The sequence below is a fragment of the Mesoplodon mirus genome, assembly GCF_964341445.2.
Source record: "Mesoplodon mirus genome assembly, contig: HAP1_SCAFFOLD_1130, whole genome shotgun sequence".
NCBI classification, from domain to species: domain Eukaryota; kingdom Metazoa; phylum Chordata; class Mammalia; order Artiodactyla; family Ziphiidae; genus Mesoplodon; species Mesoplodon mirus.
In genome coordinates, this window is record NW_028294939.1 from 94949 (window position 1) to 108947 (window position 13999).

Below are 13999 nucleotides of genomic sequence, written 5' to 3' on the forward strand. Positions count from 1 at the left end.
CTTCTCTTATCACTTTAGGAAATGCAGCATCCTCCAGGCCCTCCTACAACACGTAGTCAGCTGATGAGTTTTCTGGTCTTATAGAATATGTTCCCTCTAGCATGCCCACTTCTGGGTCTTTTGATTCCTTCCTCTACCATTTTCCACAGCATTTCCAGCACTTGTACTTTACATAGTGTGAATGGCACTTTTTCTAAGCTTCTAAGAGCAATTCTAGAAGCATACTAGATTTGTCTCTCAGGGTCCTTGCCAGGATATTAAAATCCTGTGTCACAGGTGAGTTCTCCCATATTGATAAACTCTCCCTCTTCCAAGCTTCTGTTTCACCGACCTGCTCACCCTGGCCTCTTTATCTAGTACCTGGAGGATCCAGGTCCATATATACTCTTTCAGCTCTCACCAGTATTTGTTGGCAAGGCCCTGGAGCTTATTTTTCCCACAGTCCCTTTCTTCACTTAACAGGCCTAGGACTTCCCTGGCCAGCTTAGTTGTTGGTCACCTGAGGGGAGGTGTGGGAGGACCCTGAGTAAGGCGCATGCTGACTTGTGAAGCAGAAGTCTCAGTATCTTCAAGCATGGGGGGCAGCACTGGCCTTTTACAGGGAAGAGTAGGCTACTTCTGCATGCCCAGAAGGCTCAGAGCATTCTAAGAATTCAAGATACTTGAGTGCATCAACTCAGATAGCCTTATTCCAAGTGTCAGGTCCTACCCCTTCCCACATAGGGTCCTGACCACGGCATAGAAGACTTACTGGGGTTGAGAAGTCAACCTCTGAATTTCTACTACTCTTATAATTAAGTCCTGTGAATGTTGGCTATGCACTCTTTCTGGACTTAGTGATTGCTTATGTATTTGCCTTGTGAGTTTTCTTTACCCTGGGTATGGGCAAACTATGGCCAGCGTGGCCAAATCCAGCCTGTTTTTTGTAAATAAAGTATTATTGGAACAGTGCCATGCTTGTTCACTTACATATTTTCTAGAGTGGCTTTTGCCCTATAACTGCAGAGTTGAAAAGCTGTGACAGGCTGAATGATCCACAAAGACTAAAATAGTTACTATCTAGCCCTATACTGAAAAAGTTTGTCAACCCTGCTTATACATTTCTTTTTTTTTCCTTCCCAGATCTTACATTTGCTTTTATACTTATTTCATTGATTCTGTGATACATTTTTTTCCAATTTGGGAATATGATTTTTTAAAAACACAGCAATAATCCCTGTAACTAAATAATTATACATTGGTCAGATTATTTCCTTGGGATAACTTCCTGGAAGTGGAATTCCACTAGAAGTGTGTACACATTTTTTAAGACTTTCTGATACATACCCCAAAAACTTTATATCACAAGATGATATTTTTTTATGTTTTCCAAGTCAATAGGCAAAAAAATATACCTTGCTTTTAAATGAACATATCTGTTACAACTTAAAAACCCCAAATATTTCAAAAACCTTGCTTCTACTTTTCAATATATTCTTTTCTGTGCATGCATTATATCTCACAATTTAAAATGAAAAAAAAACCTTTCCGTTATCTACATAATCTGAGAATGTATATATTACATGCCATTATTATGCTTTCATGTTAATAATTCTTTGTTGTATAAAACCAGCCTAAATATTTACAAATGCCTTTCATGGTGGAGACATCACACAATAGCCTATAATTTGGTCTTGGGAATTACTTGAGTCATACTAGAGAAACCTGGAACTCATAAATCTTGTCTCACTGTCTTACCCCCTTTCACATTGCTGCAGGCTAATTCATCAGTCCAAGGAGCACCACAAGATAGCTGTCTGAGGGCCATCAAAAGTGATCTGAAAAGTTCTTTTCTGTATCTGAGACATGACCTTGGGAATAGGGCAACACTGGGGAGAGTTACCAGAGGTGACTTGTTCAAGGGAAAGGTGATATGTGTTTACCATTCGGGGGCATAATACCTTTTTAACATGGGAGTGTAGGCATGTAAAAGAGCAGATGGGTCACTGGAGATCTTTACCTAGACATGAGAAGATTGAATAGGTTTGTGCATGAACATATTCACTAACACACAATTCTGGTTATGTGTCTAATACAGGGGTGGATTCTTTGGGGAACGATAAAGAGGTGGTAGCTACAGCCCCCTCTTCCGTGTGTGTGTGTGTGTGTGTGTGTGTGTGTGTGTGTGTGTTTAATGAACGGGGAGGGATATGTCATGGTAATGCATGAAGATATTTTACAAGGGTGATGGGAAAACTGGCCTGTTTTTGCATCCTTTTTGCTGTGGTAGATCTATATTCTTTTTTTCTCCCTGCTCCTCTTCCCCCTTCCCTGCTTTGTTATAAGTATTGCCTTTTTAAACAGCTGAGAAGGAGGGTGAGGGTAGTGTCATATTTTGAGCTGAATCACAGGGAACTCAGGCTCTTAGGTACCTATGGAAGCGGTGGCATTCTGAGAGATTTAGGGATAGGATATTTCAGACGGGGAGTTAAGGAATTCAGTGAATGGAAGCTCCTGAGAGAAGCTTTTGAGCTGGCTGGTGACAACTTTAGGTCTTCTTGGTCTCAATCAGGTTGAAGCTACCTTTTTGAGCCAACAGCTCACTTTTCCTTATTTTTGTTCTCTTTCTTATAGGGTAGAGAGTATTTTGTGGAGAAAAATAGATGATAGAACTGCAAAATATAACCGCAAGAATGAGGTGTAGGCTTCCCAACTAGAATATTAGGAGCCATATCTGCATCTAGTGAAGGGATGGGTCCCATTCTTGGTTAACATCCTTAATGTGAAGTTGCATTATGTCACTTTCATATTATTTTTCTTAAATAAGAAATGTGGCTGCTTTTGGCCAAGAATTCTGTTAATGCTGATTCTTTTGTTCATGTCTTCATGTGCCATGTAGATTGGGATTAGTTGTCTTCAGTGACCATATGTTTCCATAACTTCTGTTTTCTTAAGCCAATCCCAAGCTGGGGAAAGTTTACCAGAGAGACTTTTCAGAAAAATTAGATCAACATAAGAATAATATTTTTTTTAATTAAAGATACATGTTCTCATTTTATTCCAATGTAAAATGAACCTAGGAATAGTAATATTATATTAATTTTCAGGAGCTATAGTGGAATGTTCTGATGGTAGGGGTTCATTTTCCCTTTTACCTGATATTCATTTTTTAAGTTATTGAGGTATAATTGACATATAATATTATATTAGTTTCAGGTGCACAATGTAATGATTTGATATTTGTATATATTGCAAAATGATCACAAGAAGTCTAGTTAACATCCATCACCATATGTTGTTACACATTTGTGTTTGTGTCATAAAACTTTTAAGATCTATTTTCTTAGCAACTTTCAAATATGCAATACAGTATTAATAACTAGAGTCACCATGCTGTATGTTACATCTCCATGACCTATCTATTTTATAATTGGAAGTTTGTGCCTTTTGACTTCTTCACCTATGTTGGCCTTCCCCCCACACTGTGTTTCCCCCTCCCCACCTCTCACCCCACCTTCACCTCTGGCAACCTCCAATCTGTTCTCTGTATCGATGAACTCTGTTGTTTTTTTTTAAACATTCTACATGTGAGGTCATATAGTACGTGTCTTTCTGCCATAAAAATAGCTTACTTATGCAGGGAATGCTAATTGTCCCTAAATCTACTCTTTCCTACTTCCTCAGTAATAGTTCTCCTCCCCAATATTTAGCAGCTGATAGTCAGACTAAAGACTCTATTTTGCCAACTCTGTTGCAGATTGGTAAGGCCTTGTGAACAAATTTCAGGCAATGATAAGTAAGTAGAAATGTTCCTAAATGTTGAAGGTATACATTTCTATTCTCCTTCCTCCTCCTGCTGGCTGTGATGCAGATGTCATCACATCCGCTAGAGCAGGAATCCACAACCCGTGGGCTGGCTGGCTGTTCTAGAAACAAGGTTTTATTGGAAATCAGCCTTGCTTATTTATTTACATATTGTGTATAACTGCTTTTGTATTACAAAGATGGAGTGATAAGTTATGACAGAGACCATATAGCCAGCAAAGCCTAAAATATCGAATATCTGGCTCTTTAAGCAAAGTTTACTGACTCCTGGGCTAGAGCATGAATTGCCTTCTTGGACCACAAAGACACTGAGAAAACAGTACGATACAACTTAATGTTCTTTTATCTGGGGATTTCTTTTAATATATAATGTTATCTATGTACCTATTTTTAACTGATAGCTTGATGAAGGGATCATATCACTAATTATAGTTTATAATATTTTCGGTGCATCTTAGCCATGAACGTTTTATTAATATTTGATTGAACTTTTAATTGGGTTTCTTATTAAAACTAATTTAAAAGTAAATTTGGTATTAAGACCTGGGAAGTATATACATTCCAAAGTTCCATCTGGGTGATGGTTGGAGGCACAGGCAGGGACAGGGTCAGTGGACGGACAATGGAGGGACATGGGCATGGGTGAGGATGGAGTCCTGGGGGGCAGCAGAGTTTATGGGGTGGGTGTAAGAGACAGTGAAGGAGACTGAGAAAAAGAGGCCAGAGATTCAGGAACAGAACCTGGGGTGAGCAGCAGATCTCAGGTACCATATAAGGGGAGAGAACTGAGTTGTGTCAAGAATTGTGTTAAAAGCTAAAGAAAGGACACATTGGATAAAGAATGAGGAAAAAAATGAATTAAAAAGTTAGGAAGTCTTTCATTTTCAAGGAAATGCAAATTAAAACCATAATAAGGTATGATATCACAGCCCCTAGGATGGCTAAAGTCAAAAAGTTAGAGAATAACTAGTCTAGTGAGACATGTACAAACTGGAACCCTTGTCCACTGCTGAGAGAATTAAAATGGTACAGTCTGATAGCATCTAAATGTTAAATATGGAGTTACCACATGACCATATGACCTAGTAATTCTACTTCTAGGTATATATCCAAGAGAAATGAACACATGTTCACATAAAAACTTGTTCATGAATGTTCTCACCAGTGTTATTCATAATACCCAGAAGGTGGAAATAATCCAGATGTCCATCAGCTGATGAATAATGAACAAAATGTGGCATATCCATACAATGGAATATTATCTGGCAATAAAAAGCATTGAAGGGGGCATCCCTGGTGGCGCAGTGGTTGTGACTCCGCCTGCCGATGCAGGGGACATGGGTTCGTGCCCCGGTCCGGGAAGATCCCACATGCCGCGGAGCGGCTAGGCCCGTGAGCCATGGCCGCTGAGCCTGCGGGTCCAGAGCCTGTGCTCCACAACGGGAGAGGCCACAACAGTGAGAGGGCCATGTACACCAAAAAAAAAAAAAACAAACAAAGCATTGAAGTACTAATACACACTGCAACATGGGTGAACCTTGAAAACATTATGCTAAGGAAAGTAGCCAGTCACAAAAGGCCATATATTATAAGATTCCATTCATATGAAAGAAAAGGGAGTGACAGAAAGTATATTAATGATGGCTCAGGGCTGGTAGGGGATGGTGGGAAGATGTGGAGTGATTGCTAAAGGGTATGGGGTTTCTTTTTGAGGTGATGAAAATGCTCTAAAATTGAGTGGTGATGAGTGCACATATCTGTGAATATGCTAAAAATGACTGAATTTTGAGCTTTAAGTTGGTGAATTGTATGGTATGTGAACTATATATCAATAAATCTGCTTTAAAAATTAGGATGTCACCAATAGCTTTTGAGGAAGCATTTTAAATAGAGTATAAATAGGTGAGGATAGAAGACTGTGGCATGTGAATGGGAGGTGTGGAGCCATGTAGGGGAAGCAGTTTTGAGAGAAGGTTATTTTAGGTTTGGGACGATGTGAAGCCACTTGGAGAGCAGCAGGAGAATCCTGTAAGTGTAGAGTAAGAGTAATGACCAAGGGAGAGAAGTGATGATTGATGTAGTTAAGGCCAAAGGAAGTTCTTAGGAGATATAGAGATGGCAAGGTGAACTTTCTGAAACCTGTTTTTTTCCAAAATGTGAGAGAAGAATCCTGGGAGCTCATTGAAAAGAGGAACGGCATCAGATTTATTTTTGTAATCTCAGTATCTAGTTAACTTAATGGTAAAGGCACATTTATTCATTCTCTACACATTTAACAAGGGCATACTCTGTGCCAGGTACAGAGCTCATGGCTGGGGATCCAGCAGGGAGGCCTAACAGATAAATCTCTCATAGAAGTCACATTCAAGTTTGTGGGGTAAAACAGTGCATGGGTTGTGGAGGAGACAGTGTTCACTGAATATTCATGTGCTCCTCTCTTTTTCCCAGCATTCCTTGCAGTGAGGTTGGAACCATGTGACTAAATCTGGCCAATGGACTGTGGGCATTCATAGATTTCTGGTTTAGGCTGTATAAAGTCAGTGTGCAGCCTCCATATCTGCTCCTCTGCTATGGTGACCTTGGAAACCACATGCTCATGAAATAATACTTATCCATATTAACTGCAGTATGCTCTCATATCTCCTATTTGTTTTGATTCGCCTTCTCTCCATTTCTCTTTCCGTCTCCTGCCATCTCTTCTTCCATCCCCCTGTCCTGATTTTTCTTTCAAGGGCTGGGTCCAACAGCCTAAACTGATTTCATGAGTGATTATTAGGCTCTTTGAAAAAAGTATTGTAGATCAGCATTTTCAACATTTAATCTGTACATGAATCATAAGGGATCTTGTTAATGCAGATTCTGATTCAGTGGGTCTGAGTTAGAGCCTGAGAGTTTCTAAAAGGCTCCCAGGTGATGATGGTGCTTGCTCAAGGACCACACTTTATATAGCAAGGTTCTAGAGGGTATTCCTCAACTCTGGTAATGAAATTTCTGACAAAAATTTATTTCTCTGGAATAATGCACACATGCACACGCAACAGATTTGTATGTATGCATACAAACATATGCATATGTATATGTGTCCTCACAGTTGCTTGACAATATATCCCCTCCCAGGCACCCTCAATGGTACCTTTCTTCTTAAAGACAGGATATGTTCAAACTTTTGTTTATTAACTGGTGTTTTAGTAGTGTGCCATTTCCTTGTATCTGTTGAGAGGGTGAACACACATAGTCATTCTTGAGAACAGTTATGAATGTCTGTGTGTGGAGGAGAGATGCTAGGGAAAGGAGATCAAAACCTTATGAGAGATGAAGGAAGCTTCTTGTGCCTGGCGGAATTCCCACTCCCTTGCTTGGCTTCATCCAATCTCTGTTACTCATGAGAGCTCTTTTAGAGACATCAGAACATGTAATTCCTGCTGTCTGTAAATGTCTCCTTTGGTTTTCATCTCCTAAATGAAGTTCATCTTCTCTGTGTCTGTTGACATGTGCCATAAGTCTCATCACCTTCCAGTCTCCTAAATCCTCTGCTCTTATTCGCAGGACCCTACACTTATGTACGTATTATTATCGTTGGCACGGTTGTTTTCATGACAATACATCAACGTGTTTGCTGACAGTGATGAACCTGGGGGAACAACTGATACAAAAATGTGAGCTTTACACAGAGAAGAATTGGCTGAAAGTACATAAATCATCAACATTAATACTATTAAAGTAAGAGCTGACTGTAAGGGCCTCTGTACCGCAGCATTTAGTGTTTTGATGATAACCTTTACATATATACTAATTTTATGTCATTATAGGAGTAATGTTTAGGAGAAAAGCAAAACAAACTTTCTTCAAATATGCACCAATAAGAAATACAATAAATCCTTGAACATCCCCTAATTTAGAGTCAAAAATGCCTTACATTTCCAGTCTACTCTTTTTCTTTTCTTTTTTAAAAATTTAATTGAAAAAATTGAAGTATAGTTGCTTTATAATGTTGTGTTAGTTTCTGGTGTAGAGCAAAGTGATTCAGTTGTATATGTGTGTGTGTGTGTGTGTGTGTGTGTGTGTGTGTATATATATATATATATTCTTTTCCATTATGGTTTATTATAAGATATTGAATATAATTCCCTGTGCAATACAGTAGGACCTTGTTGTTTACCTAATTTATGTACAGTAGTTTGTATCTGCTAAACCCAGACTCCTAATTTATCCCCCACCTCCCCTTTCCCCTTTGGTAACCACAAGTTTGCTTTCTATGTTTGTGATTCTGTTTCTGTTTTGTAAATAAGTTCATTTTGTATCATATTTTGGATTCCACATATAAGTGATATCATATGATATATGTCTTTCTCTGACTGACTTACTTCACTTAGTATGATCATCTCTAGGTCCGTCCATGTTGTTGCAAATAGCAATATTTCATTCTTTTTAATGGCTGAGTAATAGTCCACATTATATATATATATATATATATATATATATATATATATATATATATATATATATATATATATCACATATTCTTTTCTTCTTTATCCATTCATCTGTTGGTGGACATTTAGGTTACTTCTTTGTCTTGGCTATTGTAAATAGTGCTGCTATGAACATTGGGATGCATGTATCTTTTTGAATTATAGTTTTCTCCAGATATATGCCCAGGACTGGGATAGCTGGTAACTCTATATGGTAACTCTATTTTTAGTTTTTAAAGGAACATCCATACTGTTTACCATAGTGGCTGTACCAATCTACATTCCCAACAACAGTGTAGGAGGGTTTGCTTTTCTCTACACCTTCTCTAGTATTTATTTATTTGTTTATTTAAAGAATTAATTATTTTTTTGATTTATTTTATTGTTTTATTTATTTACCTTTTGGCTGCGTTGGTTCTTTGTTGCTGCATGCGGGCTTTCTCGAGCTGTGGTGAGTGGGTGCTACTCTTTGTTTTGGTGCACAGGCTTCTCATTGTAGTGGCCTCTCTTGTTGCAGAGCATGGGTTCTAGGTGCGCGGGATTCAGTAGTTGTGGCACGTGGGCTCAGTAGTTGTGTCTCGCATGCTCTAGAGCACAGGCTCAGTAGTTGTGGCATGTGGGCTTAATTGCTCTGTGGCATGTGGGATCTTCCCAGACCAGGGCTTGAACCTGTGTCCCATGCATTTGCAGGCAGATTCTTAACCACTGCACCACCAGGGAAGTCCTCTCCAGTATTTATTATTTGTAGACTTTTTAATAATGGCCATTCTGACTGGTGTGAGGTTATACCTCACTGATGCTTTGATTTGCATTTCTCTAATAATTAGCAACATTGAGCATCTTTTTGTGTGCCTGTTGGCCATCTGGATGTCTTCTTTGGAGAAATGTCTATTTAGGTCTATTTAGGCCCATTTTTTGATTGGGTTGTTTGGTTTTTTGTTATTGAGTTGTATGAGCTGTTTGTCTATTTTGAAAATTAAGCCCTTGTTGGTCACATCACTGGCAAATATTTTCTCCCAGTTTTATGGTTTCCTTTGCTGTGCAAAAGCTTTCAGTTTGATCAGGTTCCTTTTGTTTATTTTTGCTTTTATTTTTATTGTCTTGAGAGACTGATCTAAGAAAACATTGCTATGATTTATGTCAGAGAATGTTTTGCTTGTGTTGTCTTCTATATTTTTCTGTTTGTCCTAATCTCTTATGTGTCTGCTGGCAAAAATCTGAGGAGAACAGCACATGAGCATTTTAACTGGACCCTTGGTTCTGAGCAAAGTTGGCTTCCCCATGCACTAATCTCTGTACTTTAGCCCACAGAGACCAGCATTAGGCATGGCTTTGAATTCTGGTAATGACATATTTCAGCTGATTTGTCAACCAGAACTGTTTGTCAGTGGCCAGCCTCTGTAAGTGGCATAAGGAATCCAGTAAAACAGAACCTTAAATTAGAAAGGTAATGATTCATGAAATGTAAAACCAACCTTAAATCTAAAGGGTACTTGAGTACCATCTCTTGGCCATGAGGCCACATACTACAAATTAAGGCAAAAACTGAAAACCTGGAGCGGCCTGGTGTATGAGAATAGGAAAGTAGTCCACAGCCCCAAATAAATGGCAGACCACACAATTCTGCCTCCAGAATGGTTAATAAAGGTGTGTGGAGGCTCTTCTCCAAAGATGGCCTTCCAATGAGGCATGCCTCCCTTGGCAGACTTTCTGGCAGGTGGGTGTGCCAACAGATGGGTGTTCAGGCACACAGATGTCCAGATGTTACTGGCAATCTTGGATCTACATGCCCTTCATGTAGCAAAGACAATCTACTGACACTGGTTGTAGTGAAGGAAAGTAAAGTGCTTATTGCAAGGCACCAAGCAAAGACAAAGGACAGTTCTTGCTCAAAAGACCAGAACTCCCTAATGGCATTCAGGGAAGTGTTTTTAAAGGCAACATTAGGGTTGTGGGTTTCAGGATGTCTGATCAGCTCATGGACACTCTTCTGACTGGTTGGTGGTGAGGTAACAGGGTGAAGTTTCAAGAATCTGAATCATCAACCTCTGGTCCCAATGAGTTCAGAGTCTGTGTACTTGTGGTCAGCAGTTTCCATCTGGTGGGAATCTGGTTTCTGTAAAAACAACTTAGGAATGTGCGTCAGACATTATTATCTATGTCTTTCAGTGAGAAATGGAAGGTCTGGTGGCTCTGCTATATGGCTGATCTATTGTTTAAATTTTTACCACTTTCCCTGCCTGACAGCTATTCTTTGTTTCTACATGTTCACATTTTCCTAATCATTAACTCTTGAGCCAGCTTTTGAGACTCAGGGGAGCCTGAAGCAAAGCCTTTTACTTAAGAGAGCCGGAGCACGGGGTGGTGGGCTTGTATACCTGAGAGGGTCCTAAAGAGTCCTGCTTGGTATAACAGACAGACAGATGTTCAGACTGATTTCAACAGATTGACAGATGTTCCGACACACAAGTTTTGGACACACGGACATTCAGAAACACGATTATCAGACACATGGACAGGGGTTCAGACTGACGTTTAAACAGACTCACATTCAGAAAAGTGAACAGATGTTCAGACAGATGGTTGGTTGGACAGATGGATAGATGTTCAGACAGAGAGCCATTTTTGCAGATAAGCATGCAGACAGATGGATGTTCGCACAGACAGACTGAGGTTCGGACAGTGGGTGTTCAGACAGATGGACATAAGTTAAGAAAGATGGACATACAAACAGATGGACATTGGAACAGATTGATACACATTCAGACAGATGGGCATTCTTAGAGATGGTTGTTCTGACACACAGACGTTCTGAGATGGACTTTCTGAAAAATGGATATTCTGATAGATTCATATTTAGACAGATTAATATTCAGAAAGACATTTTTACAGATGGACATTCAAACACATGGACACACATTCTGACAGAGAACCTTTCTGGCAGACAGACTTTCTGACAGATGGGCATGTGGACAGATGGGTGTTCAGACAGACCAGTGTTCAGATGGATGGATGTCCCCACTAATGGACAGTTAGGCAGATGAACAGTTATTCACAGAGAGGGAAGTTCAGACAAACAATTCTTCTGACAGACATTTCAGCAGACAGGTGTGCTGACAGATGTTTTGTGGCAACCCTGCATGAAGTGAGTCTATCTACGCCATTTTGTCCAATACCAGTTGCTCACTCGGTGTCTCTGTATCACATTTTGCTAATTCTTGCAATATTTCAAACTTTTTCATTATCATTTAATTTGTTATGGTGATCTGTCATCAGTGATCTTTGATATTACTATTGTAATTGTTTTGGGGTGCCAAGAATGGCACCCATACAAGATGGTGAACTTAATTAATAAATGTGTGTGTTCTGACTGATTCACTGACAGGCTGCTCCCCCATCTCTTTCCCTCTCCTTGGGCCTTTCTCTACCTTAAGACACAACAATATTTAAATTAGGTCAATCTAGAGGCCTACAATGACCTCTAAATATTCGAGTGAAAGGAAGAATCACATGTGTCTCACTTTAAATCAAAAGCTAGAAATGATTAAACTTAGGGAGGAAGGGATATCAAAAGCCCAAATAGGCCAAAATCTAGGCCTCTTATGCCAAACAATTAGCCAAGTAGTGAATGCAAAGAAACGTTCTTGAAGGAAAGTAAAAGTGCTACTCCTTTGAACACATGAATGATAAGAAAGTGAAACAAACTTATTGCTGATATGAAAAGAGTGTTAGTGGTCTGGATAGAAGATTAAGCCAGCCACAACTTTGCCTTAAGCCAAAGCCTAGTCCAGAGCAAGGTCCTAACTCTCTTCAATTCTATGAGGGCTTTGAGTAGTGAGGAAGCTACAGAAGAAAAGTTTGAAGCTAGCATAGGTTGATTCATGAGTTTACGGAAAGTAGCTGTCTCTACAACATCAAAGTGCAGGGGCTGATGTAGAAGATACAGCAAGTAATCTAGGACATCTAGCTAAGATAATTAATGAAGGTGGCTATATCAAACAACAGATTTTTAATATAGCCTCATACTGGAAGATGATGTCATCTAGGACTTGCATAGCTAGAAAGAAGTCAATGCTTGGCTTTAAGTCTTCAAATGACAGGCTGACTCTCTTATTAGGGGTTAATGCAGCTGGTGATTTGAAGTTGAAGCCAATGCTTAGTTACGATTCTGAAAATCCTAGGGATCTTAGGAATTATGCTATATCTACTCTGCCTGTGTTCTATAAATGAAACAACAAAGCCTGGATGACAGCGCATCTGTTTTCAAATGGTTTACTGAATATTCTAAGCCCACTGTTCAGATCTTTCACTCAGAAAAAAAGACTCCTTTCAAAATATTACTGCTCACTGACAATGCACCTGATTACCCAAGAGCTCTGATGGAGATGTACAACAAGATTAATGTTTTCATGGCTGCATCCATTCTGGGTCAAGGAGTAATTTTGACTTTCAAGTCTTCTTATTTAAGAAATACATTTGGGGAATTCCCTGGTGGTCAGTGGTTAGGACTCCATGCTCTCATTGCCAAGGGCCTGGGTTCAGTCCCTTTTTGGGGAACTAAAATCCCACAAGCCATGCAGCACAGCAAAAAAAAAAAAAAAAAAAAAAAAAAAAAGGAAAGAAAGAAACACATTTTGTAAGGCTATAGATGCCATCGGTAGTGATTCCTCTGATGGATCTTGGCGAAGTAAATTTAAGGACATTCGTGATTCATGGGAAGAGGTCAAAATATAAACATTAACAGGAATTTGGAAGAAGCTGATTCTAACCCTTGTGGACGACTTTTTTGAGAGGTTCAAGACCTCAGTGGAAGAAGTAACTGCGGATGTGGTGGAAATAGCAAGAAAACTAGCACTACAAGTGGAGCCTGAAGATGTGAGCGAATCGCTGCAATCTCATGATAAAACTTAGTGGAGGAGTTGTTTCATACAGATGAGCAAGAAAAGTGGTTTCTTGAGATAGAATCTACTCCTAGTAAAGATGCTATGAAGATTGTTGACATGAAAGCAAAGGATTAAGAATATTTCATAAACTTAGTTGATAAAGCAGTGGCAGGGTAGAGGATTGACTACAATTTTGAAAGAAGTTCTACTCTTGGTAAAATGCTACCGAAGAGCATTGTATGTTACAGAGAAATCATTCGTGAAAGGAAGTCAATCGATGCCACAAACTTCATTATTATCTTATTTTAAGAAATTGCCACAGCCACCCCAGTCACCTTCAGCAACCACCATGCTGATCAGTCAGCAGCCATCAACAGTGAGGCAAGACCCTCCACCAGCACAAAGATTACAACTAACTTGCTGAAGGCTCAGATGATGGTTAGCAATTTTTAGCAAGAAAGTACATTTAAATTAAGGTATATACATTATTTTTTAGACATAATTCTATTACACATTTAATATACTACAGTACAATGTGAATGTCATTTTATATGCACAGGAAAACCAAAAACTTCATGTGACTCTCCTGCATTGTCTGCTTTATTGTGGTGGCCTGGAACTGAACCTACAGTATCTCCACAGTATGCTTGTATTCAGACACAGAGACCTATGTTGAGGCAGATGAATGTTCCAAACGGTGGACAGACATACTAACAGATGGCTGTTCTGACACATGGATGATCAGACAGAAGGACAAACCTCAGATGACTGGATGTTTGGACAGATGGACAGAAGATGTTCTGCCAGACAGATATTCTGCCAGAAAGGCCAAATTACAAC